This window comes from Megachile rotundata, chromosome 10 (genome assembly GCF_050947335.1).
Source record: "Megachile rotundata isolate GNS110a chromosome 10, iyMegRotu1, whole genome shotgun sequence".
Taxonomy (NCBI): domain Eukaryota; kingdom Metazoa; phylum Arthropoda; class Insecta; order Hymenoptera; family Megachilidae; genus Megachile; species Megachile rotundata.
Window position 1 is genome coordinate 5093328 of NC_134992.1, and position 24081 is coordinate 5117408.

The 24081-nt window shown below is 37.9% G+C and overlaps 1 long non-coding RNA gene across 1 annotated transcript in view; it reads right to left on the bottom strand.

The window, feature by feature from the left end:
- LOC105664278 (uncharacterized) overlaps positions 1-24081 on the bottom strand; it is a 144746-nt gene that overhangs the window by 67396 nt on the left and 53269 nt on the right. The window contains exon 4 of the long non-coding RNA XR_013039704.1: positions 19762-19799. This is a non-coding gene — a long non-coding RNA (uncharacterized LOC105664278). The remainder of the gene's footprint in view (positions 1-19761; positions 19800-24081) is intronic.

Genomic DNA, 24081 nt, shown 5'->3' on the forward strand with positions numbered 1-24081 from the left:
CAAAAATATTCAATTAAAAATTCGAACTTAAGATTTGCATTCAAGAAAAATAATGAATTCAAGTACAGTAAATATGGAACAATTTTTAAATATATTGATTGGACATGATTTCTTAATATAACAAATACCTATCTAAGTACAATTTTTAAATGTGACAAGTATCTAAACACGATACGATTTGTAAATATGTGTCATAACATTTCTGAGTAAATTCACTAGCTAAAATGATGGTCGAAAAAAATTATTCAAAAAGATCCATCAAATCTAAAAAGACAAATGCAGACAATGGAGATACAAAATAAAGACATTTAGAACAAAATGACGAATAAGATGCCATTTATCTACGTCAGGTGTCCAGTGATTTATAGATGGTACATGTAGCTCGAGTTTTTCAATTTCTTTTCATTCCCGCGATTCTTTAATTACCGATAAATTTGAATCGTTTTGTACCTTGCGATAGACTTGCGTTCAGCATCGAAACACAAACTGGATTTACAATTTCCTCGTCCTCGTAAGGATCGGATTTCGCGAGTTTGATGGGATCCCGCCTCCCTTCGTTCCTTTGCTGTTGCAATTACTGAAAATTGCATTGGCGTTGAGTTATATCGAAAAAGAGAGAGAATATATAGGGCTAATCGAGTTATACTCGATGAAAACCACTGGTGGTCAGCTAGCTTACCACCGGGCTTGCATTCTGCATCCTGAAACCAGCCTGAACCACGGAAGGGTTGGAATAAATCGTTCAATGCTGCGTTTCAGCTAACTTTTGATCAAATCTCTATTCTTTCAATTTGAATTTTCACCTTTTCTTAACCTCCGTATCCTTCTGTCACCTTGCAAAATTGGTTCAATTCTCGCTAGAACATTTCAAAGCTCATTCGGACATTTTTGCACTGGTACATGTTTGCAAACCCATCAAGCATATCTTCAAATACTGATGGAGCTTCAAAAATAATGAAACCCAACAAGTTTAATTGCTTAATGCAATCGCAGAATTTTTTTAGAAAGTCGATATTTTTTTTCAAATTACGATAATTTTGTCGTTTTTGCAGTGCCGGAGGTAAATTACGAAACGCAGTATTTCAAAATGATAGAATTAACTTCTGAAAGAAATGATCTTAATTATTGTTGAAAATTAAGGAGGCATTTTATACGATACGTAACGAAGAGTAACTTTCCTCTAGTTTTATCGACTTGGATCTTCTCCATTATCAGTTATAAAGCAACCATGATCATAGCTGTAACAAGTGCGACACCAGAAGAAGAAAGCACCATCTTCTAAAAAGAACATTTAGATTCACAAAATGATCCTCATACCATTAAATTCCAGTCATCGATTGTGCAAATACGCAACCGTAGAAGCAAAAGTAAAAATGAAGTAAAACAGAAACAGCGGTCTGGCGGGTAAACGTTTCGGCGAGATAATATTGGGTGTACAACGGCCGCTATCAACCCGACGAAATAAACAAAGCAAATATGTTTACGATCAACACGATCGGACGGCGTGGCGGGTGTTGAAAACGGGACTACTTTTCGATCGGTACGACCGGTCAGGACATAGGAGCGTGTCGCGAGAACCGGAAGTTAACTTACAGCTACTAAAGCTACGTACAAAAGTTTATGAGTTGTACACAGGATGGGGTTGAGTGGGTGGCGGTTGGAAGGGCGGCAAAAGGGGATAGTTGGGCAATGTGGTGGTTCACGGGGGTGAACGGTGGGGATTCGAGCTGACGGCTCGACAGGGAAACGAGGAACGTGGGAGGAAGAACAGCAGCAGTAGCAGTAGCAGCAACAGCAGCAACATTCGAGGAGGAAGATGGACGCATGCGAGCTTTGATGTACGAGCTTGCGCCGCGAAAAGAGAGGGAACGAGAGGGAGCGACGGAAGCAAGAAAGAGAGACAAAATTTTCGCAGGCAAGGGGATGAAATACGATTTTATTTGCCGCCGGGGCTCCCAGGCTATCCTCCATGGGGTTGGCAGTCCAATTGTCCAGTCGGCTACTGTTCAGTGCTGTACGTCCAGGATAATGAATAAACTTACGTCTTTTTAGAGAGATAGGAACAGAGAAAGAGAGATGAATTGTTGTACGAGGGGAAAAAGATACAATTATCATTTTTTTTATTGATGCGTTCTTCCTGTCCTTTTTTTTTGCCGGATGATAACTGGCCGCGATATTCGCGGGAACGTAATGCGTTATAAATTTTGCATTTGATGTTGCGACGGTTTCTAGGGAAACGCTTTTTACGGGTCCCCGGTGCGGCTGTGCCGGCACGATATACGATATGGAAGTACGTAAAACAAAATTCTGAAGAATAACAGAGCGGGAATGCTGCAGGGAGATAAGTGAATCTCTGAAAATATTGAAATACCGATACGAGCAGGTCGGTAATAATTTTTCGAAATTTGTGTATCTTTCCGGGGATATTTCTACGCAAGCCGGCACGGCTAATTGCAAAACGTTATTTTTACTATTTTTTTTTTTTTTTTATAACGAGCCTGTCGCCACGATAGCATTTACGTTGATAATCTATCAAACACGAGAGATTATTGTATTCGATATTTTTCAAAAGCCATTCCCCGTTATCAATTCTATAGAAACTAATCTGGAAAAATACATTTATTCTTGATGCGTATTTATTCCTTTTACACGTTTTTAAATTCAACCGCCTGAAAATATATCGATGATCCAATGTTGGTTGCGTTCTTTTAATCGACTGCGCGGCAATTTTCGGCTCTCGAATCAAACAGGCTTAAAAAATCGTTTCCAACAGAAGTTTGGCAAATCACTAGGAACGCTCGTTGGGGAAGGACCGACATCGATTGCCTTTCAAGCCGAGGCGGCTCCAATAATTTTTCCCGAAATCCCAACTCGCCAGAAACGCATCGGTCACGTCCATTTCCTCCGGCCCCTATTGTTTACGGTCACGCGTCTCGCGTTGGCCCGCGATATTACTCGAAGGCGCGTCCGTCACTTTACGTGGAAATTCGCATTAGCCCCCGGGGTCTTTGTCGAAATAGAAGTGCAACGCGAAAAAAAATGGCGCGAGCAAGCGAGAAGGAAGAGTCGAAGGGAGAAAGAGCGGATAGACATCGTGGATACCATACATGGAAAAGGTAACGTTCTCTTCACGGCGCATGCACCAGGCTTCCTCTTCCTGTCTCTCTTCCTCTTCCCTTTTTCCACTTTTCCCTCTCTGACCCACCCTTCCTCTCTGTCGCTCGCACGCGAACGTCAGTGAGATTTATCTGGCGATGCAAGATCACGGAATACGGGAGCTGCGCGCGTGCAAGTGCATGTGGGCATGCACATGCACCCCGGTGACCAGCCGGACGTGTGTGAGTGCGTGTGGAGAGGGAAAACGAAGAGGGACGCCGCGTGTCCGGCGAACGTTAAAAAGAGACGAAACGGTGGGGTCAGATAGGCCGTTGGAAGAAGACGGGGAAAGAGAGCGGGACAGCTTCCAATCCGTTTCTCTCGAGCGCAGAAGGGTGAGTCGGATGAGGAACGAGAAGGACCAGAGCTGGACCAGAAGTGGAGGTGGAGAAGGACGATAACGGTGAGGAGCAACTGGAGGGTATGGGAACGCAGAATGAGATATGCAGATAGAGAGAGGCCCGAACGAACGAACGAACACTGCCAGTGGCAGTTGGGTAGAGAGGTCGAGGAGTGAACGAGAGAGGGGCCAAACGAGAAAGAGTGCCGGATAGAAAGTGTGGAGATGCAGAGGGTGCAGGAGAATCGGGGTAGAGAAAGAGGAATGAAAAACGGCAGGGATAGAGGGAGAGAACGTTGATTCGAAGCGAGACGGTACGAGGCGCAAAGGAGACGGAGATGCAGGCGGCAGTGCGTCGAACGAGGGAAGGCAGAAGCTGACCAAAAAAAAAGAGAAGAGAAGAAAAAAGAAAAAAAAGGACGGACGCTTCAATTCATTGATCGCTCGACGGTCCGAGCGGCGACGCGCGGGATAAAATAAAAAACGCGGCTAGGCTAGCTAGGGTGGAGAAGGGGACTGGAACGGCACAGGTGGAGGTGGAGGACGAGCCGAAGGGCGTTGCGAAAAATCTCCGCGCAAAAAGTGCGCACACCACCCGCCTCCCCTCGTCCTCGCATTCACGGACCCACGGTCGCTGTAGGATGGAATCTGGCCAGGAGGAGAGGAGTGGAAAGGGCAAGGGTGGAAAAAAGGCGAGGAATTTACCTACGACAGAGAATCAGCAAACTCGATCTAACGCGTACTCTCTTTTTCTGGACCACTGCGTATATATACGTGTCTGACCGATAGAGCGGAGCGCGCGAGCGCGTCTGCGATCGTGTTTTCTTCGTTTTTCGCAATTTCAGAGCTGTCAGCTAATACGCGCACGCGTATATATACCGATGAACTACCGGCTGAAAATCTTTTTTGATCTCGATAATCGAAATGTCAGGAAGGCATTATTACCGCCGATCCGTTTCCGTTCTTTTTCCACTTTCTTTCTCGTTCTCGTACCGTAATCCCTTGCCCTACCCCTACAACCAACCCTTTGCTTCTTCCATTTTTATTTCTTTTTTTTGCTTCTTTTTTGCAGCTGCTTCTTCTGCTAATCGCTTTCCACGGTTGAACGTTGATCACGGTTGCACACGGCAGTAAACAACGTTTAACGCGAATCGACAGTCGATGCAGAATATTTTAACGATGATAAACGCGACACCGATAATACGCAACTCTCGCACGGTTGCGTGCTCTAACAATCTTAATTATACGGGGAAAAGTTGTACCGATTGCATAGATCATGATACTGCTTTCACGACGATAACTAATTAACTGATTTCGTTTCGTTTTCTTTCTCAATACAGGATGTAACTGATGGTATAACAAAGCGATTCTACGTGCAAATATTCCGCAAAGATAAATCGAAGATGCAAAATAGAATATTTCCATGTCTACTTTTGTTCCCGAGAAAATTAGAATTAATCACTTCTTTTAATATTTATGAAAAACTCCGTTTATGACAACAAAGTTAACTTCAACAATCTTTTGTTATGTTAATAATTAACCCTTACCATTAATCAGTATTCCTTATTTTGTTAAGGATAATACGTTATTAATAATTATATTTATTAATTCATAAAGGTACTAATTATACCTACCAATTATTAAATTAACGAAAATTAGAAGATAACGGTTCTTCAAATATTTTAATACAATTTCGAAAATGGAGATGTATATAAAAAAATGATTTTGTATTTTAGATTTTTTCTTTTTTGTTAATTTATCGATAATGTTACTTCTGTGAAAAATGTTTTTTTACGTTTTTTTTTTTACATGAAAACATCAAGAGTGAAATTAAACGAATACTGTTTTTCTCATAACATAAAAAAATAATTTCATGTGTGTAATTTATCTTATGTATGTATTACAGTCGATTTAAAATGTTTAATGAACATTATAAGTTAGAATCTGTAAAATTACATATGCAACCAGAGTAAATGAATTTAAATATTTAGTGCAAATTCAGTACATAAATTTACTATATAAATGACAGTTAAAATTTTACAAGAAATGGACAATATCCATTCAGTAAACCATCCGTATGTTTTGATCTAGTCTTGAATGGCAAATTCACAGAAGAGAAATTAAGAATAGCTATTTTATTATATTTTTTTAAAGTTTCTTTATCGATGTTGCGGTACAGATCGCTAATGTTTAGGTTGAAAAGCACGAATTCTTGAGTTCGCCGAGCAACCGAGTTCCAGAAGAGCAAACAGTTTTTTCATGAAAACGGTCGTGTACGGCGCGCAACTAGGAACAGCGAAAGAAAGAAAAAAAAATAGAAGAATGTTTGCTCGTGAATCTCGATTTGTAGGATTTTTTCCCTTCGAGTGACAAAATAGCCGAGTGAAATTTCGAGTCTACGGTCGTTCGCGTTCGTTGAAACCTGCTCCCGAAAAATTGCTCGATATACGCGATTTTCCGTCGTTTCCGAAAAGGGGGAAACCAGGTGATGTGCCGGTACACCTGGACCCGTGTAAGATTCCGGATCGAAGGAAAGTTGTAAAGGTGGAAAACGAATGTCTTGAAGGAGGCCGGGAAAACGCACAATATCCTATTTTTCGTTCCACTCGAGGGGCCGCTGTGGCCACCGCGGTTTAACCCGGGAACATCTGTATTTTGGGAAAGGCCTTTTTGCATTTTGGAGACAGATGCAAATGAAAGGGTTCTTCCCGGACGGAAGAATGCAAAAGGAATCGCGGCTTTGCTCGACTGGGCCCTTTTGCGAATCCTTTTCATCGCAACGGCTCACATTCTCCTCGTATATGATGCATCTGTCTCGCAAACAATATCCTGCGATTTCGCTCTCAAATTCACTCGTGATTCGCCGCGGTCATTGTGCTCTCGGCTTCTCTGTTTCTCTCCCTGCATCTCCCGGAATTGTGTCTTGCAGAGTAACCCCTTTCGCTACCCTTGTGCAACTCTTTTGGCTCGTGGAAATCGCGAGCGTAATACGGCTTCAGCGAAAAAGCTCCGCGAAATTGGCGCGATTGCGGATGATGATTAATGATTTACGCTTGAAACTGGTCCTCATCTCATTTTATTGCCTGAATTTATTATTATCGATCACGTTCTACCCTTAAATTTCTTTTAATGGCAGAAATTACCCTTAAATTTGCCTTGCATGTACTTTATGATATTGTTGTATACATGTACTCTTTTAAATCATATTATTTATATATTTTATGAAATGATATTATTATATAAATTTTATTACATGATTGTACATGTATTTTATTCAATTATTTTACTGTATGAAATATACCTATATTATGTTATAAAACTGTTAGTAATACAAGATATGTGTACTATTTATTTTTGCTGTTCTGTTAGATATCATTAAATGTTTGCTAACTCGACTATTTGAGAAATATCGAAGAAAGTAAAGCAAAATAAAAAATATAAATTTACCAGATAAAATAAATACACGCAATTTTAAACAGTCACACGAAAGAACTTGTTTTTTATCGAATATTGATGTAGTGAAATATGATTTAAAAGTCATATTACTTTCTCAACTTTATTCGTGGTTTGTTCAGAAAATTGATATTGATTAATTACTAAACAATATGTTTAATTTGACAATAACATTTTTTAATTATCCAATCTTTATTAACGGGCTGGGGATGAAGCGCTTACAAAGTTTGATCAATTTACATATTTAAATATTTTGAAGTGAAACTTTGATTCGTATATAAAAGAAAATTTTACGATTTTATTTCATTGAATGATTTAATAAATTATAAAACGAAAGCATGTTTTAATTATGATTCTAATGATCTACTATATTCTTAAGGTAATAATAAATGTTTGTTGATATAATTCCTATTGGTAATACGAATATTTCGTTTATAATGAAACATGTAAAGTAATACAAATAAATCAATTTTCAAAAAATTAAATGTTTATCATTAATCAAACGTTCACGTTTTATTGACAAGATATTACCGGTTCAAAAATGTAGGAAATAGGAGTAAATACCAATTGTAGTATGTTTATGCAGATATTTAAATATCTGTTTTCCTTTTTAAAAAATTAATTATTTTTTTTAGTTAAATCTATTTATTTTAACTCGTACTCTTTTGAATCTTAAATAAAAGGTAGCCTGTGTATTTAACTTTCTCAAACAGAAAATTAAATCTTCAACAAAATTACAATTGTAGATTTAAAACATGAATGCATGTTGGTGATTTGATAGCATTTATCAATCTTTAAATAATATTCATTAAATAGTGACATGTTCAATTATGTTCAAAACAGAAAATCTGATATGATATGAAGACATAAAGATATCACAAAGCATCTATGGAGTATTTGTTTAAAATGTCATAAAAATTATTGCGAACGTGTTTTAATAATATCGTTAATACAAAATGGCCGATTAGAACACTAATAGATGAATGAATTTACAATTATTATTAGATAATACCAATACTGCAAATGTTAACAGACTTTTTTATTTATTCTGTTGTCGAGAATTTCCAATTTATACATTTTTTTTTTCAGAATCTATGTCACAGAAAAAAAGTATAAAATCTCAGTAAATAAGTTATACATCGATGTATCCATTGTCTATTTCGGCGAGTAACCATGCATTTTTTATCAGGGATATTGACAAAACGTTTAAACTCACATTTCTATGAAACCTTAAACTTTAAACTGATATGCCCAAAGTACTATTTTGCGACACTTTTAAGTCATCAAACCTCGTCAGATTTTCCACATCCTGAAATCCGTTCAATATGCAACCTAATAAAAGTCAATACTCGGCGAAAAAGTTCTCTATATCCTACAGAGACCAGTTTATATGCGAATCGAAAAGCGATTAATAATGAAATGTTATAAGGGCGGTATCGTTGGTTTTCGGGGGATAAACTTTGTATTCCTTTCATATCCTGTACGCATGTATGTACGAATTAGTTTCCCGCAATTTCACAGGAACGCTTTAATTGATCCTTTTAGAAGGGGAAGTACGCCGGTGGATGTGTTATTTTTTTCCTCTCCAGGTCTTTCAAGTGCAAGGGCGATTCGCGTGCCCCGACAGATGCGAGAATATTGGGAGTGGTTAGAGGTACGTGGAGCACCCTTAGTCAGGGACGCGGAAGAACCATCAGGTAATAATAGGGATCCCCGAATGCTATTCTTTGGCCAGCACGTGAATTTAAGGCTGGACGTGACTTATTCAAATGTAGCCTAATACCTCAAGATCAAACCGCGAACATTGGCAAATAAATAAGAAATTCTCGTTATCGCGCACCGGGAACAACGCCGTTCGTTCTTCGCAATTTTCTGGCCGATCTATCGGATAAACGTCGGATTCTTGTCACGGCAAAAGACGTCTCGTTTTTCTCGTTGTAATTTCAATCACGAGGAACAGAAGACAAAAGGTGCGTATAGCACGAGCAGCCATTGGAAAAAAACTGGGAAAGACAGTGGCATCCGAGCTTTCATTAGCGTGTCTACTTGGGAGATTAGTACGCTTTACCGCGTGCCTCTGTCTTTGTCTTCCTTTCCTCTTTAGTTTCTGTCTCCCGAGAAGAAAGGCATGCACTCAGAGAGCGGCTTGCAGCTTTGAGGATGGACTCTCGGACTTTGCTTCGTTTCTATCGGCACGAGGGGACGCGACGAAAAAAGGAGACCGTAGCTCACAGAAAATTCAACTGGCCCGATATTTTTGCTAGCTATCGGGTTCAAGTTTAAACACTTGATGTTTGAAAACGCTTCGATGAACCGACCGGGGCTTAAATGCACGCCATTTGCAAACCTTCGTTCGAGGGAGTCTTTGAAATTACAGAGAAATGCAGTCGGGCACTCGATGGGGATTTTTTAACTAGAGTTGCAGAGAAATAAAATTTGCGGAATCAATATTAAAACTTTTTCTCTCGGAAATAGTATAGCGATGACTTTGTGTACAAATAGTCTTGATTTTTTTGCGAAATTTGTGTAGGAGATAATTTTATGTTATGTAAAAGTTATTTACACATAATTAATACATGGATATGTTAAAAATAATGTTTTCGTTGCCGAAATTTATTATTTTGATTGTACAAGCGTTTTTTGAAAATTTTAACATACTGATTTCAATTTTAAGATTGTATTATATGTATAAGACAAATAATGCAATAATTATTTATTTAATATAATATATCATTGAATTTTTGAACATTTCTTTGAAATATTAAAAGTGAGCAATATTTTTTTTTACAGGAAGTTATCAATATGTAAAATGGAATATAGTGGATGTAAGTTAATTCAATTAGCAATAACCATTGAATTTTAGAAAAGAATCCCCCAGGACCCAATCGACCTCGATCATAAATTTGAAAACGATCATTTGACAAACACACAAAAGTCATAACAGGCACTTTACCGCTGGCAATAACTGAAGCGTGCAAAAAATATTAGTGTTTCAGAATCTGAATTGATCAAATATTTTTCTCGTATATTTCTCAATTTATATTTTACGCTATTGGGTTAGTAATTGAATCTGCAATCGTTTTGTATATTTTGATTTAAAAACTACCGAAGTCTATTGCAGTGATTATTTTTATCGGAAATTGTTATTTGTTGAGGTTTAATAAATAATTTTATAAGAGAAATGTAAATGTTGCAAATTATGTTGTAAACCTAATTAGAAAATTTTTATATAAATTTATAGATTGTCTTACAGAATTATCTTATACATCCAATGAAAATTATTCTATAATTCTATACAAGATTTAACAGAACATATCTTGTATTCATTTATTTATTTTATGTTTGATGTATTTGAAACTTTTAATGAATTAGTCAATCACAAATATTAAGAATATTTGTGATTTTGAGATCATTAATTGAAGTCCATCCCTAAAGAAACAAACTGTGATCCCGAAAATCAATGACTATGGTTATTGAACGTTTATACATTTATAATATACGGACATTTACAACTATACATAAATCACGTAATATACATAGATCTGCAGCTTGTACGTTACACTATTTATATGTATTTTACAGAGGACGATATATTATAAATTCATAAAGATTCGCAGTGTACTGATTGCATGTATCTATTTATAAAATATTAAATTCATATATGTGATGTATGAAACTTGCACTAAATTTGAAAACTGAATCGTTCTTTTCATTCCTGAGATTAAAAAATTTTTATTTCAGACATTTATAAGTGTAATTTAGTAATTTAGTAATGAGTTAATTTTGAAATTTGGAAATTGGGAAGTTTGGAACTTTAGAGATTAAAAAATTTAGACATAAATTGTCAAGTTTACAAGTTTTTCAATTTAGAAAAAGTTTAAAGTCATGAAATTGAACAGTTATTAGTATACAAATTTACAAATTTACAAATCTAAAAATTTGGGAACATAGAAATTTAGAAATTTGATAAATTAAAAATTTTTTAATTAAATAATTTAAAGAAGAAATTTGACCTAGTCAACCCGTATATGTAACTGCTTATAAACCGTGAACTACATAACTAGTTAAGTTAGCTAAAAGTTAGTTGTTACTCCGTTAGCTAGAAGTTACACTGTTGGACTCACAAATCTATATCAAGGATTTGTCAAAAGAATAATATTTGTTACAAAATCTGCCCCCATCTCAGAAATGAATTACGATTATATTCGTAGATAGGTGAAATGAACAACTGTGCAAAGTTTCATCGTGGTATATCAGTGGGATTGTAAGCTCACCCCAATCTCCGATGTCTCGAGAATAGACACTCGATCGATCATACTAATCCTTGGTCACGGTAAAGTCAAGCGTCTCCATAAACGGGACGTCAATTAGCACCGCGGTTATGGGATATCGCACACGCGAACACGAATGATAAATCTTCGATTTGGCGAGGACTCTCACCTTAGGTGATCGTGTGGGTCTCCTGCGAGACATAAGGGGGGCCCTACGTCACCGTGAGCGGCAGCTGCCTGTACGTCATACTTTTTCTTTGTCTCAAAGGACCCTTCTCTTCAGTCGGTGCTCTTTGGGGCACGAACGGGGGCCACGCGCCCGCGGCAGATGTTCCATGACGCATGCCCCTTCGTTCCTGCGTATTACGTACTTATACTTGGAGCCCGTTCGTGCAAGGCGCGTAACACGCGACCGAACCGATCGATCGATGCATATGCACGATTCTCGACGCCCGCCTCGAAGAATGCGAGCGAGAACACCGATTGAAGGAGGGCCCCGACTACTCTTGACTCTTTGATATATTGCACGCATAGCGCAGCTAGCTTTTGCACGCGCCCGATCCTTTCGTATTCCGAACGCCCGCGGGGCTTTTCACCGAGCGAACCACCACGACCGGGGATGGTCCGATTTCAGATCACGACTCGCTTATGATATCTTCAAGTATTCTCTCCGAATGATAACACCGTGATCTACTTACGACCAAACCTTCCACAACACGATTTTTGCATACGCTCAGAAAATTTCAGAATTTATCTTTAGGGTTTGTAGGGTATACTTGCAACTTTAATTTGTTTATAATAAAATTATACTGTTAAATTATTCGTGTTTCATATTTTAAAGTTAAGATTATTTTTATAATTAATAGTGGAATTTCTCTTATAAAAGGAATTTTCAGTTCCAATGATATTCACAGATTTCTTTTTTATATGACAGAGGAGAATGAGTAAATTTCAGTTAAACTTTTTATGACTATCTTTAAGAATTTTCAGTATTATTATTATTATTATTATATTGATAATTTAAAGTGAAATATTATAAAATGAATGTTAGCTAGTTTTTAATATTTAATTTTTAGTGCATAGTTTGTATTACATTTTCGTATGAAATATTTTTGAATATGTAACAATATTTTACTGTCCTATGGCAATTTCTTGTTTATTTACTAGTTGCGTTTCAAGTTGATTTATACATTTACCTGTATAACTATATAGTTGCAAATATTTGATTTTATCTAGATTCTGTTTTGGCGGAGTTCAATATGTCTGCTGTATGTAATCTCTGGCAGCCTGGATAAGGGAGAAGTCATTGACCCTTGGATCGAGTTTTGGTATTGGAAAAGAAAGGAATCGGCTGAAGTAACATGATGGAAATATGATATAACGTGGAATACTCTAAAATTTTTATAAATCAAGAATTCAAATAAAGTGTCCTGAATATAACTAAAAATTAACAAGAAATAAATTCATTATTTTTCAATATGTTTCGAAGTTTTCAATTTATATAATTTTTAAGGTCAACGTAATATTACAACTATCATTCATCTGAAAAATTTTATTTGATCCATAGAATGCATAAAAGTAAAACATTTTCCATCGAAAATTATAGCACATAAGCAGATGATTATTATCGAACATCATGAATTTCAAAAATCGTTAGAATATTGACATTTCGTAGAAATGCAAAATTACTTGAAATGAACAGTTTCATATCTAATAATCGTCTGAAAGATATTAAAAAAAATGGAAAGGAAAAGGTACTTTAACGCGCACAGTTGTTTTGTCAGACGGTAAATATTCTATTTCGATGAATTTCCATGGTTGGAAGCGCGTTTTATCCAAGTCTTTTGTTGCTGATTGAACGGCGACTTTGAAATGGATGTCAACGCGCGGGAAAGTCTGCCTCGTCTCTTCGAATATGAGTGTTCTTTGTAAACAGTAGAAATCACGCGCAGGCTTTCTGGGCGTGCTGAAAAAAAGTAAGTGTGCGTGCATATATCTCCAGAAGCCGCCCAGCATGATAATGCCGAGCCGTGTGATAAAGAACAATTTAACGGTCTTGTTAAAGATACGAAATACGCCTACTGCGATAAAAGTGAGTCGCACAACGCCGTAATCGCTTCAATACCACATATCCAATCGCTTGCGTTTATGTAAATCAGTATTTTATACGAACAATGCATTTCCCCAACATTCGAAGAACAAACTCAAATAATTGCAACGAAATGATTGTTACACTTATTATTTTTTTAGAAACTGATTTGAAATAGAAATGAAATATTAAAATATTTATGAAATTAACCCAGTTAAACTACAGATTGATTATATCCCTTCAAGTAATTTTAATTAAAATATTTTGCATTATTTTTTCCGTGAATTTACACTAACGAATTTTCCAATATTGTTACGAGAAAAAATTTCAAGCATCAGCTTCACATTTCTTTGTACACTCAGACTAAGTCTCTGAAATTTGAAGAAATTGAAGTAGTTTTAACGTCGGTTTTTATAAACGTTTTCGAAACGGAGAAGGAAGAAAGCAAGCGGTGAAAGTGGCCAGGATATTTAGGTATACTTCCGGAAATTCGTAGCCGGTAATTACCCCTACCATTTTTCTACTTGGTCAAAGTTCCCTGGCGTACTGAAGCGTTAAACGGGCACAAGGTGCACGTGACTCGGAGCATTGTTGGCCCTCGAAAAGTTCGCGACTTTATATTTCCGTTTACCCCGTTGGCGACTTCAAAAAGCGCCGGTCACGTTCAATACCGTCCGTTGAAAAATTGCGCGCTCCGAATCGGGAATAATTAATTATAGGAAAGAATATCCGTAGCGTGAAAAATCGCTTTGCCGTTTCCGGGCCGCTTTGAGACTCGTGACAGAAAGTTTTCATGAAGTGGAGATCGATAGGCATCCGCGGCGAGCGTAAACTTTCCAATCAATAGGGCGACACGGTCTCGCGCGCAGTCCGCGAAATTAATTTCGCGAATTGAAAAGGCGACCCTTCAGACGCCAATACAATTAACCTGTGAAGCCCCGAACTTCATATTTTATAGGTACACCGACACCGGCCAAATTGAAAGAGACAATTTTTGCGGCCGGCACAATCGCGGCAAATGGACGCCGTTGAAACGACGCAGAGTGGCGAGCCGCCATTCGATGAAACAAAAATCGAGAACCTCTACATAAAGCGAGAGAAGGGATAGGCACATACAGAGAAGGGGTCCCGAGCAGAAGACACTTCTTGCTGGTAGCACACGTCGTCACACCTGACGTCACACACTCGTTAGGGGGCAGATGGTCCCCCTCTCGAGCATGACGTTGGGCCCACAGGGTACCTGGCGGCGTCTACCCATGGGGCCTCCTTCCTTTCTTCGTCTAAACCGCGCTGGTCCCTCTTTCTTTCGCCCTCTGGTTAACGTTCCCCCTTCTTCGGTGGCCCATAAGGTAAGGCAAAATAAAATAAAACTTCTGTCAAGGGAGTCCCCTTTTCCTCGCACACACGTGCAGCTGCTCAGGTAGCACGAGCTACTTCCACATTAGAGGACGGAACTGCCGTGGGGTGCCACGCCGTGCCCCATTGAAATTCCGTCTGGCCAGACGCCCGGCTGCTCCCTCACGTGTGCAAGGGGGGACAGGGCAGCAAGAAAACAGAAAGAGATTATTAAGGTGACGAACTTTCGATCGATTTGTCGAGGTATCGGGATGCGTCCCCTTGCAACGCACATACAATGCGTTGCATGAATGAATCTTTTTTTTTTATTAATCCGAGTTTTCACCTAAAAACCTTGATCAATATGTATTCTCTTAATACTACGTAATGTATATAATATAAAAAGAAGTTTCACAATCTTTTACTGGATCTTTTTCTTTTTCTGAAAGGTGTTCAAGATTTTTGACTTTCAGAAGAGAATCTTACGAATGTAAAATGAACCAAGTAGAAATAACAACGAATTTTACTTCTGAAATACGATTGACACCAAGGTGTACTTATGAAACTGTATTATATTTTACGAATAACACCGTTCAATGCTCAGACCAGTATTGTGTAATTGAAGAAAAGTTTCTCTTTCTGTTTCCTTTTGCTTGCAAATAATTGGCGAAAATCTGAAGAAGGATGATCTTTCCTTCAAGCGACAAAGATTTGCTGGTTGTTAAGGGCATCATTGTGCTTTTCGATTCAATCGGATGGTTAGCCGCTTGCTCCATTAACGAGCTACAAAGGAACTAGGGATATTAAGGAATACTTCCTGTTCACGAGCCCCACCGTTTCTATGACTCGAGAAAGGATCCTGGCTAATTATAGCGGTTACTATAAAGATGTACAAAGGTGCGAAAACGGGTCCAAAGCGAGATTCTCATTGTCCGGCTATCGCTGCAAAGTGGCCGAGCCCTCTTAAACTGTTCCGAAGTGGTCGGTAACGAGAAGGACGGTCGTTTTCACGTGTTGGGTGAAAGAGAAGAACTATAGGGACGATTTGTCGTCGCTTGTAAATCTGTCCCGTTAATTCCCAGCACGAGACATCCGGCCTTCCGGCGAGGCGTTGCGGAGGCGTTTCGTGTGGTAAACATAATGTCGTGACCGTAAAACCTTGTCTGATCGGTGTACCTTTACTTTACAGCCCTGAACGCGTGCCGAATGTGTCTTTCTCTAACGTTACACCTGGAAAGTTTGCCAATTTGTGCCCGCATTGTGCTCCGAAATTGGGATCTTTCATTTCATCCGGAATATTTGCCAAAGCCGATTCTCGTTTTCTATTTGTGTTAAAGATTTCCGATGAGTACTTCAATTTTACTTATTTGTTTTTGATGAAGTAGAAATTTCTTTTATCGAACTTGGGATGAGTTTATAAAAAGAGAGTTAATAGTTCGAATAACTATGTTTAAAGATAAATATTATTTAGTTTAATTAATTGTATTAATTTTAATAACTGCCTATAGGTAAAATTCGTTTTGTAAAATAATATTAATGAGATACAATAATTTTAAGTTAGAATATGCAAAATTATTTGAGTATTATTCAATTTTTTAATCTAACTTTATTAATGTGGTACTTTCTATTTCCGACGTATTTTGTCAACTTTTATATAGATTACAATATAATATTAAGAGATTTTAATATTTTACAAAAATCGTACAATAGTTACTATCCAAAATTAATTTTTTAATCTGCCTAATATCTGATGTGGTATTATGTACTTTAAACAGCTTTTTTAATTTAAATTCTTAACATTTGATGTGTACCGACACAATCAATTCTTGAACATTCTTCTAATCATCTAAGTCCGCCTACAAGAACATCTGCCCATAAAACTCGTTCGAGCACCGTTTCTCGCCTCTCGACGTTAAATTCCGTTACGCCTTCGACTCGAGTATCGCGCGTGCCTCTCACAATTTATCACGGAATCACGTGGATGCAACGGATCGTCGAACAAAGTGGCTCCGCCAGAAAACGAACGAAACGAAACGGAACGGATTCAACAGTGTTCCTCCCTATCTTTTCTTCATCCACCCTCGCGAGCCTCCCAATTCTTCGGTTCATTGTGACAGATTGGCCGGCCCTCTCCACGATATCCGGCCCCAATTTCGAGATGCGCCTCTCTAACGGGAGCTTAAAAACGCTTCAGAAGCGTTTCCCGATCGGCTATCCAGCACAACTGTATCGTCTTTTTCCCGTGCGATGCACAATGACTTTCGAACATATGTCGAACGATGGAGTTTCTCTCGGCCGCATCAAGATACGTTATTAACGCGTGCAGGGAGGGGAATGGTTCGCGAAGGAAACCGTAGCAGATAAAACGTGAAAGAGAGGGAAAGCAGAGGGACGAGAAGGGGCGAAAGAAAATCCATTTTCATGTCGAGACCGAGTCGAGCACCTAGACACGTGGGTGGAAGAAGAAGGACGAGGCAAGGTGGGGTAGGTCGAGCCATCTGGTTCCTTCCCTACACACAACCACCTTGAGGGCCTTTTAAATCCACCAGAGACATGCACCTTGAGACCTGTCTGGGCCAAGGACCCTCGAACGCTTGGCCCTTTAAAAATCGACATTGAGACACCGAGACTGTGCCCTTACCCTTGGCTCGCCTTAACAACCCCGAGGATAACCGCGCCATTCAATGCTCCGACCTTCTTTATTTTTTGATATGCTTACATACGTTCCTCTATTCTGCTTGCTTGGATCACGTTTCCGGCCGGGAGAGCCGGTGTTTGGTTTGTATCGGGGTTAATGGATACATTCAATACGGTGAGCACTTAGATACTCTCCGAGTTTTCAATTTCCAAGACGTTTAGTATTTACTCGTCTTTTTAAATTTTAGGCTCAAAGTTATAGTTTTTGTGACCACTTTCGTGGTTATGAGAATTACGCTACAGGATAAAAATATAACTGCTTCGTTTAAAATCATATAATTCTCATAAAATGATTTTGATAAATTTTTCTATTTGCTTTAGATTTATCATGAATAGATATATTATATATTATATCGTGAATAGATATTTGTGATAATGTATGCTTTTGTGTTTTTCAATGAACATCATTACATAAATAAATATCAAATATGTGGTGTGCGTGTGTGTGTGTGTGTATGTACTATGTAATTGTATGATCAGTATGGGTGCATGGTATGAATGAAGCTTGCGTATGGTATGATTGAAGTTTGCATGTAATGAAGATTGCTAAAAGATTATCATTTTTGTGTGATCGAATGTTTTCGGAGCGAAGCGAAGAGCTCATTGCTTTGAGAGAAATTGTGAGAGAAAGACGTGGGAGATTTGTAATTCGTAATTCGTGAGATTCCATTTGTGTTGCATTTAATTAATTATAACTATTCATGCTTTATTAATAAACTTCATTAATCTTTGCAATTATTAAATATTATTCTACAAATATGTAAATTTAATTTTTATAGCAATTTTTCCACAAGTAGTCAAATAATTTTTATTTGAAAATGTTTACAAAATTAACTACAAGGATAATGTTCTGAGTGTCATTTACATCTTTGTTGCATTCACAAAGAATGTAGTGTTTTGTGTTTACATTGTCCGCATTGTTTCAGACTGAAACTACAATTTGAAGAAATAGTTATAATAAATTATCTCAAAATCAAATAAATTATCTTAATAAACTAACTCTTTTAGAAGCTTTTTAAAATTTAAGATTACAAAGACATCTGAAATGACCTGATATTTAAATATCAAAAAGTGATGTTACTATTCGAGAGCTAATGAATCAAAAATTTAAAAATTTGGAAGATTGGTAAAGATATTTGAAATGAACTGATATTTAGACTGTTGCAATATTACTATTAGGGGACTAATGAATCCGATTAGGAAGGGTTATTGCTTTAAGTAGCGGGCCACGCACCCTAATTCCTGACATCTCAGAAGCAAATCAGATTCACATCAGCAACGCACACAAGTAAATCCATGGATGCACAGGATACCTATTAACATTACATAAACAGAGGATAGGCCATAGTATGGCGTGCTGTTTACTAAGATCAGCATACCGGCGATGGTCTACCGACAAAGCCAAATTAATTTGCAAATCGTTCCTGATGCACATCTCGAAGGAGTCGTCTGTCTGTATAGTATAGCCGATACCGTATGTGCTCATAGGTCCTTATCGATACATCAACGAGCCGGCTGAAAGCATCGAATACCAAAGAGAGTAGTGAATCGAGACGAGACGAATGCATGTACGAGAATGCGTAATCTTCGAGTGGATATCGGGAGATGAAAAAAATTGCAACCTCAGATGGTGCTACGGCAAGCATTTCTGACCCGTATCTCGCGTAATTCTCGTTTGCCCCTACCCGCCGACGTACATACCGAGCTACTTTTGTCTTCTTACACAACCGGCTCACCCCGATCTCTGTCGTGGGACTCGGCTACACGCAAGGGTGCATCTCGCGGACCCAGTTACTACATGCACTTTTGTCTACGTGATACGTGTGCGACGACTTGCGAGCGTAGAGAAGCGAGTTCGCGGCGAAACAGCGAGATCTCCGCGCATGGGGACGCGGGATGGAGGAAGGGATGAGACACGACCCGTCGGGGATGGGCTGACAGTGAGACTTTTATTAGAGAAGGAATCAGCAAGCATGATTATGTACCTTAGAGCGTCTCCACCTCCGTTTACCGGTTTCTACCCTTCCTGCCTTCTACTACCCCCGACCGCTTACCCCTCTACCGCACGTCTAACCACCCTTCTTCCTACTTCGTCTCCGCTATCGCCACTGACATTGCACGACGACGACGACGACGACGACGATGACGACGACCACCCCGTCGCAGTTGCATTGTCAACCCCTTCCTCCCCGTCAACCCGTTCTCTGCACTCGCATATGCACGCATTGGCGTAGAACGCTGAGGAATCGACGACCCTCTATAATAGATTGCTCTTCCTTCCAGATAAGCTTTATCCCGTTCTCCGTTAACCTTCTCGCGTTTAGGCTACTATCTGATGTGTTTTAGAATTCCTGATGATCGGAAATAGGGGTTGCGCTTTTACTTAAGAAATTCACTTTTTTATAGCATTAAGTACTTACGATGAACGTTGCCGTGGCGATGTGAAAGATGCTGTCCCCTGAAACAAATCAATCATCATCAAATTATTTTTTAAATTGTGTACATTAACAATTTGAGAAACATACAACGTTAGAAGCATCTTGCGCAATATATTTTGGTTGTCTTTTATTATACATATATTTGTTATATGTTCTTTCCTGTATACTTGTAATTTAATTTACGACATAAAAATACGTAAGGGATCTTTGAGTCTTGAGGAATGAATTGTCGCATCGTATCGAAGAGTTAAGATTTTTGGTAATATTACCGAATCGGTCCAGGAGATGAAAACGTAGAGAGCAGAGTTGTCCTCCACGAAATTTGCATCTCTGCCTCGCCAATGCCGCCCAAGGCGATATTGTCGTCACAATGAAACCACCCCCACACCTCCCCCAAAGCTCGCCACCGGCCTCCGATACACCCTCCGACACAGCGATGTCATGTGCGGGTGTCGCACTCCGAAACTTTTGCCTCGAACCAGATGCGCGAAACTTCGCGAATTCTGATCACGCATACATCGGCATGGTAAAAAATTTTATCAGCCTTTTTTTCGAGTTGTCCCTCCGGACACGGTAAAATCCTTTTGAAAACGCCGCGCCATGCAGCGGCAAACTTGCGCCGGAGAAAAATTTAGATGCAGATGACCACGCTGGACGTTCAACTTTTTAATTTGGAATTCTCGTTCCAGTACGGATTCAGTTGGGCGACAGACAGGTACCGGGATACGAAATAGTTGCGCTGTTTTGCAACTAATTTACATCGCCCTGTACAATTAGAATTGTTACGCTTTTGAAGAGAGAACTTTGTTCCGCACAGAAAAAGAACGTGTTTCTCTGTGGATGTAATAGGTCGTGTCAAACGAACGATTTTGAAACGTAAGTGTGACGTGATTTGCTGATCAAAGTAACGCAAAAAAGTACTTGGGTACTAATTTGAATATAGAGGTTTCGTGAAAATGAGCGCGTATTTAATTGGTATTTTAAAGTGGCTAGTTATAATAAACTTTGTTTTGTCCATTAGTGTAAAATAAATATTTTATGTGGAGATATTAGTGCAAAATACATATCTTACATATCTTTTATATGTAGAGTGTTTTGAAAATGATTTTATAATCTAATGTTCTTCATGGCAATAAATGGAAAGGTCCATAATTATTTTATAAGTGATTGAAAATTGGATATTTGTTAAGGGATGATATTAAACTTTAGATTATTTAATTTATTTATTCTCATAATCTGAAGCTGTAGGTTTCACTGTTTGTTTTAATAATATTAAGCTTCAGATTTGTTGATTTACATTTCCTTCTAATGAAAGAATGTATGTAGTTAATTTTGTTAAACATTAAATTTTAAATTGATGTATCACAAGTGTTAACTTCTAGTACTTTTGTATTATTTGATATTATCAAATCAACATGCAGAAAGTATTGGCTAATTAATTTAATATGAAAAGATTATATGAAATGATAGATGAAATAATTATTTTGAAATTGTTAAATGATTCAAGGTTATTTTTTTGAAATATTGACAAGTTTTCAATTTTGTTTTTCCTTTTATATAATAACGATATCATTATTAATATTAAATATAAGATGAACATTAAATAAACCTGTAATGTATATCAAGTTCATTTTCTGTTCTCGTTATGTTTTAAAAGTCTATGTCCATTGAAGCCCAAAAATTCTCTTCTCTCTCATAGCATTTAAAAACCCACTTTTCTAGAGTTTTCCTATTTTTCCTAAAATAGTATGAATAGCATTCTGTGCTCCACCTGCTTGGTCTAAACTGTAAAAATAAAAAGTCATCGTTTTAAAAACCGAATGTTTCCAATTAACCCTCATTTCGTTGGAATAAGGACGCAGACCAGCTTTTGGAAAACACTCCATATGTCTGGGCATATATTACGAGAATGTAGGATTAAATTTAGCATCGTAATCCTGCTCTTTCTACTATCTAACTCTTGGAAAACAGAAAGTTTAACTACAGACATCTTAACCTTTTTAAAAACAATATCTACAAGGTTTGGAAAAACTAATAAGGTTCTTAACTTTGAGGTTAGAGTTACTTATTTTAAATCGATAGTAAAATTTGCTATGTGTTAATTTCCACAAATTTTACAATTCGCAAATTCACGGATTTACTCTTTTATTTATAATCAATAATTCTAAATTCAATATAATAGTTTCAAAATTTTTTAATTTTTAAGTCTACAAGATTTCTAAATTCTCAAATTACCATCTTTCTAAATTCTGGCATTTCCAAATTCTCGAATTCTCTAAATTCTAACAGTTCTTCATTAATAAAGTACACAAGCTTTTAAACTCTCAAATTCTTAAATCTCCAAATATCAAATTTAAAAATTTTCAAATGCTGACGTCTCCAATTTTTAGAAATTTAAATTTCAAATTTTCGGATCCTCAGATTTCTATTTCTCAAATTTCCATGGGTCCAAATCCTCAAACCCTTACATTCTCAAGTTCCCAAAAATCGAACTAAGGTCCTGAAAACCTTTCGAAAATTCCACCTATGCAAGATCCTAAAACTCCAAAATATCCAAACCACTAAACTTTCAAAATTCAAAAACTATCAAACCCTGAACTATCAAATCTCTACCTAACCCATAAATCAACTACGTCCACCACTTCATATGTAAACACCAGATATCAATTTCTACTAAAGCATTAGCTACCAATTTCCCACAAAATTTCAAGAATCATACGTCTTTTCGTCTACTATTCAACGTTCTAGCGAAGGATGCAGCCGAACAAGAAATCACAACAGAGGATACGGAGGTTGAGAACGAACAAGGATGAGACTAAAGAGGTTATAGGTGTGAGGCATAGTTCGATGCCAGTATCTGAGACAGTTTTGGCGGGCAAGACTTAACAAATAGACAAAGTTTCGTCCCGAGGATACCGGAGCTGGCGGATTCTCCGGCGCTGCCACGACATCCTCTCTCCTCTTTGTTCCCAACTTTATGATGTATTAGATGTTCCCCGTTCGTCGTTCGCCTGCGTTCCTTTCCTCCGTTCCTGTGTGCCGCGCTTTTCAGCTGACCAATTTATACACCACCGGCAGTTAAGATGAAACTTCCACCTAAGTGAATTAACGACACTCGCGAACACGCTGCCAAAAGATTCGGAGAGGTTCAAACTTTTTCAATTTGTAATCATGTTAGTGTTTTCAGACATTATACTTTTCGCAAGATACGTTAGGTTTCACTTATGGTGATTTGACTCTTTGTTGTATAACATCGTGTTACACTCGTGACGTACATCAAATGTGAAAAACCAGACTCGTATCTAAAATTTTTGATACAATTCGAATTCTGCTGAATGTTCGCTAAATGCAAAATATTGTTAACAATTTAATTTTCTTTATTTGTTTTAATGTTGTGGCAACAATTAGTCATCCGTGTAGGAAATTGATGATAATGAATTATATAATATTTATTATAACACTAAAACTACCAAATCGACAAATGACTGTATTAAAAGTTTTTTATTTTAAGTTACAAGATTTGTTAAAGTGGTATTCTTGAAAGTGCTTTGTTGAGACAAAGAATTAATGCATACTAATTTGATTAATTTATATTTTATTCTAAATTTCCAACATTTCTAAATTTTCATACATTCAAACTTGTCTATTCTCACATTTTAAACCACATATCGAACGAATTATTCCCTACTTCCTAAAGCTTATTTATTTAATTGAAGCTTATCAGAAAACGAATGGTAGATTGCTATTTTTCCTACAGAATTCTACGGTGTCCAAAATCCCATATAATATAAAATATCTATCCGAATAGGGGTTAATACCGAAATGTACGAACCCATTTTGCAACACGGACGACCATATCAAAAGAGTTAAAAAGATCCAACAATTTTTTCGCGCGAATCAGAAATGTCTACCAAACGTATCCTTTTATTCTGTAAATTCCTTTCATAAGCAAAATCATTTTCCCGCGTACGGAAGCGGTCAGAGCGTGCATCGAATCTTTCCGGGCGGCCATCGAAACGACATCAAAAGTTTCGTATCCCCATAAAAAAATCCGCCATGGCCGGGGTTACGCAGACGCGCCTGCTGCCCCCAGGATTAATAAACTTTGTCGCGTCTCGGCTTACCTCGTTGCCGTAACTCCGTACGTGGAAAATCAATACCCGATACACACGTATCCCAGAGGTTTGCTTCTACTTGTCGCGCTATCTCTCTTTTATCGCGATCGTATCAGGTCGTATCGTCGTTGCGTGGGAACACACAAACGTACCGTCTGCCCAGACGAGAAACGTCCAGGCATTTACA